Raw genomic sequence first — 5,575 nt, 5'->3', positions numbered from 1 at the left:
TATTAAATCCCTCTACCTTTGTTTACAAACTGTCTCTTTTGGAGATGAAAAAATATTGAGAGCCAAAGATGAACTTCCTAACAGCCACACTGCCAGGAAATGACTGAGCTGGGAGTTTGTGAGTATGTAACTCCAATGTTTCCTGGCCCCTTTGTGACTTCCCTGGAGCAAGTGAGGGGATGAGACAGAGGAGAGATGCAAATTAGTGAAAGCAGAGGGTCAGAGTAGGGATCCAGGCTGGTGTGGGAGCAAAAAGGAGTTTCAGAAGTAGATGGGGACATTGGGGTCACTAGGCTGTTTCCTTCATTCAACAGATGCTGATTAGACATATAACACCTGTAAAAGGCCCCTATGATTCACAGTCCCTGCCCTCATGGAACTCACGGTCCAGTAGGAAGAGACAGGTAAGTAAATACCAATTGTGTGCCGTGATGGCTCAGGCAAGGAGAATGTGGACCTGAATAGAAGAGATACTTAATCTGGCCTTGGCAATCAAGGAAGGCTTCCTGGAGGAGACAGTGACTAATGTGAAACCTGAAATAAGCAAGATGTATTTCCGGCTCCTTGCATCTTTGGAGAGAAGAGCTTTGCTGGTAATTAGAGCTGTTACAGGAGACAAAGACCAAAGCCAGTGATGATGCCAGCGTCCACCCAGAGCAGCCAGGTCTCCTAGAGCCAGATTTGAGTTGTATTGCCAGCTTCCACGTTGCTCTACGATGCCAGTGAGTAAAATTCTTAAGATTTTGGCCTCTCTTCTCATAAAAAGTGTCTGCGGGGGTGGGGAGGTGTTCATGGATACACATGTGCATACTTCGGGGATTGAAATGTGCATGGGTGTCACTTAGCCGAGGCTGTGTGAAGTCCTGGGTTGTGGGTAATGCTGAGAGTAGAGACAAGAAACCCCGCAGGGAGAGAAACAGAAAGGGACAGGGGCAGAGCCTGGCTCCCACGTCCTTCCTGAAGCCCCCTTGCTCTCCCTCCAGTTGGCGTCCAAACCACAGAGCAGGGTCTTTACACGAAGTTCTCCCTTCCCTGCAGCTGAGCAGATTCTGCTACTTGTGACTCAATGAGCCCTAATTCCAACCATGTAAAGAAATTTCCAGGTGTTCAGAGGGGTCCAGAGCCAGGCGGCCAGCTGACCTCAGGAGGGAGATCCCCGCCAGGCAGTGCTGAGACCCGGGGGGCCAGGGATCCTTCACGCCTGGGGCTGGGGTGCCCTCCTTAGCGCTCTCTCTCTTCTAACTCATCTCTTTCCTGCTTTGTTTTCTTCCTCCTACTCCATGCCTCTCTTCCTTTTCTCGCACACTCAGCCCCTCATCAGATCATTCATTCATCCCACAGGCAGGTTCTATTGCCCACCTGTGCCTGTTCAGCCCCTGGACTGGCCACGATGGGGATGCTGAGGGGCCCGAGGCCGTGTCCCTGCCCTCAGGGAGCTCCCAGTCTGGCTGGGGAAACAGGTGAATCAGTCACAACCCAGAGTGGTCAGTGCTGAGATGCAGGGAGATGTGGGGTGGGAGGGGGAGCCCAGGCGAGGATCCTGACCCAGGACAGGGGGTCAGAGAGGACCTCCAGGAGGAGGTGGTGTCCATGCTGAGACCCAGAGGAGAAGTGGGGGAGCCAGTAGGGGGGATAAACGGGGGAGAAGATTATTAATGGCAGCAGCAGCCCCACACCTGCAAAGGTCTGGCAGAGACAGACATTCAAGAATCTTGGAAGTGGCAGGCAGTGTTGCGTGGCCAGGGCCTGGGGTGTGAGGGCGGAGTGGGGGTGGGAAGGTAGAGAAGGCAGGGGTCCTCTGGGGTCAGATCACAGAGGATGGGGCTGGGCTGTGCAGGCTGTGCTTCACCCTGAGGGCACTGGGAGCCATGCAGGGATGGGGGACGGGGTAAGGGAGGACGGGACCCCTCTGCAGGCTTTGTGGTGCGGTTTCCTGGAGGATCAGGCTCCCCCAAGCCTCAGGTTGGGAAGAATCCTCCTTCTCCCCATCCAGCTCCCCCTTCCCGCCCTAGTGTTTTCTCTTCTCTCTCCTCTGACCTCCCTGCTTCTCTCTCTCTCTGTCCTGTTTTCCAGTCCTTTATATTCATCCTTCCTCTGCCACCCCTCCGCTTGGTTCTCTCCAGCCCCTCCCCACCTCCAGGCGCTGGGCTCAGTGCACTTGAGAGAGCCTGCAGCGCCACCTTCAGGCCAGATCTGGGACCGCCGCGGGGTCTCCCACTCCAGGAGGAAGACGCTGGTTTGTCTCTGCTTCTGGGAGATGAGGCGGAGGTGCCTGCCCACGTGGCCCTGTCCCAGTGCTCCCCTCTGCCTCCCACAGTCTCGGGTCTGGCTGCTGCGGGTCGGTGCTGGCATGAATACAGCCCCGCCTCTGTCTCCCCTAACAACCCTAATTACCAGGCAAGCTCCTCTCTCCAAAGACCAGACTGCAGAACTGATGAGCTTAATAGCAGAATTCCTTCCCCTTCACAGGCCCTGCTCCGGAGTGCTGCCAGCCTCGATGCCAGCGTTCTTTGCTCTCCTGGGAGGGAGGGCCCCACAGGACCCAAATTACAGATAGGGAAACCAAAACTCAAACAGGGGAAGTGGGGGTGAGTCATTCAGGACCCAGGAGAACCTGGCACAGTGTACTTGTTTATTTGTTTGTTCAGTAATCACTCATGGACACCTACACTGCGCCAAGTGGAGTTCTGGGACCAGGGACACAGAAATGGAAATACAGCGGAGGAAGTCCCTGCCCTGGGGAACACAAGGGATGGCAACTGTCCTGGGTGACTGGAGGTATGACCTGGAAAGTGTGGATTACTGTGGGAGCCCAGAGAAGGTGCTGGCAACACAGGGGGCTTCCAGAAGGGGTGGGGGAGGGGAGCTCTGAGCTGGCTTCAGAGGGGAGGTGGCATCTGAGCTGATTCATCCAGGTAGTGTAAGAGTTTGCCAGGGAAAGAGGATGAACGAGCCCTCCAGGCCAGGGAAACAGCATGTCCAAAGGCATGGAGGCCAGAAAATACAGGAGGAAAAACGTTCTGTGTAATTGAAAAGATAGGGGTGGGGGGGGGATTAGGTTGGAGGGAGGGGCCACACTAGGAAGGGCTTTGGGGACCTCTTTCAGTAGGCATTAGGAAGGCAAGTTATAATAGTACTAATGATTCGATTGATAGCCACAGCTGACACTGACCGAAGGCTCCCAGTCTGCCCGGCACATTCTGAACACTCTAGACATAAACATTTCTGTCTTTCACTACCCCTAGGTAGATATGATTATTGCCATTTCTACTTTGTAGAGAGAAGCAGGCATAGATAGATTGTCACTTGCCCCAGGTCATTCAGGGTGTAAGTGGCAGAACTGACCCCTTCATCCTGTCTCCAGAGCCTGTGCCCTCAACAAGGATGGTAGAAAGCGGGGTACAAGGAGGGAGTGGATCCCAGAGCTCATTAGGAGACGGACCATCTGGACTGAACAGCTGATTGGATGAGGAGGCGAGGATGCTGTCTCGGTCTTGGTCTGATGGTGTCGCTCAGACATCCACTCGTTCCAAGAACAAGTACCTACTTCACACCCTGCCCAGACTTGGTATCTGCCCTCAGAGAGCTGGCGTTTCAGTAGGGATGGATAAGCAAGGATCATAAACACAAGACGGAAGAACATGATTCACACAGTGGCCCACACTGTGAGGAAAACTGAACAGGAATAGGGATCTAGTGACGGGGGTGGGGCCTGAGGAGGAACACCTCCCTTAGGACCAACCTCCTGAGACATACCTTGTGTCCTTCCCCTGGAAGGACCTCCCCATCCCTCCCAGGCCCTGCAAGGGGGAAGTGTTCCCTGATGGCTCACTTCTAGAAAACGCCCTTAAAGATCCCTCACTGCTTTCTGGGTCACTTTCTTTTCCATGCATTGGCTTCCAGCTGTCCCCCTTGGGGACATCTCTGAGTAATGGGCCCAAAATAACAAAGGTTTTGGCTTCCCCTGCCCACCTCCAGGTCCAGGGGTGGAAAGGGACAACTCAGACCTTTGGAAACATAGCACTGACCTCTCTCTTTGAGAAGAAGGAAAAGAAATTCCCTATCACATGGTGTTTGGTTTTGAATAACCCCCTGTGTCACCTATAAAATATTAGACACAGAGAATCTTAGAGCAATGAAGCCTTAGATCCTTAGACTTAGCATCAAATTATAGACTCTAAGGCTCTTAGATTCATGGAATGTTAGAAATACAGCACCTTAGGTTCATGGCACCATTAAATTATGGATTTTTAGAATTAAAACACAAGATCTTAAGAATCTCTGAAGCCTAGGGTTTTAGAATTTGGAGTTGCAGGGAACTCGAATGTCACCTCCTGGCTCCGTCTTTCCAGCTGATGCCTTTGGGCATTAACTTCATCTCTCTGTACCTCAGTTTCCTTTTTGTCAAAAGGGAACAGTAACAGTTTGTACCTGATAGGGTTCCTGTGAGGAATCAACAGGCTGCTGTACGCAGAGCGCTTCCCCAGTGCCAGGCACTGGTACCCTGCGAGCTGCGCCAACACTCTCACAGCTAAGCTAGTTCACCTTCCCTTGTAACATAGGTCAGCCAGCCTCCCACCCCTCTGCCCACCCAGCTTCTGTGCAGGAGGCCATCCAGCCCAAACCAGATTCCTTCCTAATATGAGATCCTCACCTCCGCAGGGAGAAGAAACCTTTCTCCTGCTGCAGAGTGATTCCTTTGATCACTCCCAAGCCTGCTGTCCCCCAGTATTTCCTGCCCCCTTTGTCCACATGCTGCCCTCTAGTGCTGGAGAACCCTCCTCAAAGCCTTCATAGCCATGGGGTTGGCAGTGGGGAGGCCATTCTCCCAGATGGCCTGGTCTGGTGGAGATGGTGTAATTTATCTGGAACATCTAACTCCATCTAATTGTCTCCCCCATCTAACTCCATTGTTCTTCCTTTCTGGCTTTAATGATGGGAAAGAAGGTACAAGGATGCCAAAGCTCCAGGGGTGAAAGAACACGTGTGCGCCAGCCCCCCTCCTCCCTGCTCCCACCCCACTTCCTGCTGCAGGCGCAGTGAACCGTCCCTGTTCCTCAGGCACACCGGGCTCTGCCGTGCTGCTGCCCCTGCCCAGGAAGGCCCTCTCTCTGCTGGTTAAAGGCTCCTCGCCCTTCCAGATACACGCCCCTCCTCTGTGAAGTCTCCTGAGGCTGCTCTCCCCTACCCCCTACTCCTCCCCATCCATCCACCCCAGCCATTGTTCTTTTAAGACCCTTTCAGCCCCAGATCTTCTTATTTTAGGGAGTGCCTTCCTCCGTCAGGTCATACTGTGATCAGATCCCACATTAAATCCATGTATTGTAACTGTGGAAGAGCCAAGTGGAGCAGAAAGTGGCTCTGACAATGTTACATTTTGTAGACATTTAATTAAACATGTATCAGCTTTCTGTTGCATTGATGTTGCAGTTTTCTGTTTGTATTTAAATCCCATGACTTTTTTCAGGCCTTAAACATTTTCATAGATCCTTCAGAGCTCTGAGGCCCTGGCACTGTGGATGGAGTGGAGTGTCTATCGGAGGAACAGCCCCCTCCCATCCCACCTCCCCACCCA

General features: G+C 52.9%; 1 long non-coding RNA gene across 1 annotated transcript; it reads left to right on the top strand.

The window, feature by feature from the left end:
* The first annotated feature begins 585 nt into the window (after positions 1-585).
* LOC116668161 lies at positions 586-5,360 on the top strand. The gene is made up of 3 exons (XR_004325229.1): positions 586-722; positions 2,649-2,778; positions 4,945-5,360. It is a non-coding gene; the product is annotated as an uncharacterized LOC116668161 (long non-coding RNA).
* Positions 5,361-5,575: the final 215 nt, after the last annotated feature.

Source organism: Camelus ferus, chromosome 13 (assembly GCF_009834535.1).
Source record: "Camelus ferus isolate YT-003-E chromosome 13, BCGSAC_Cfer_1.0, whole genome shotgun sequence".
NCBI classification, from domain to species: Eukaryota; Metazoa; Chordata; class Mammalia; order Artiodactyla; family Camelidae; genus Camelus; species Camelus ferus.
This window is presented reverse-complemented; position numbering and strand designations above follow the sequence as displayed.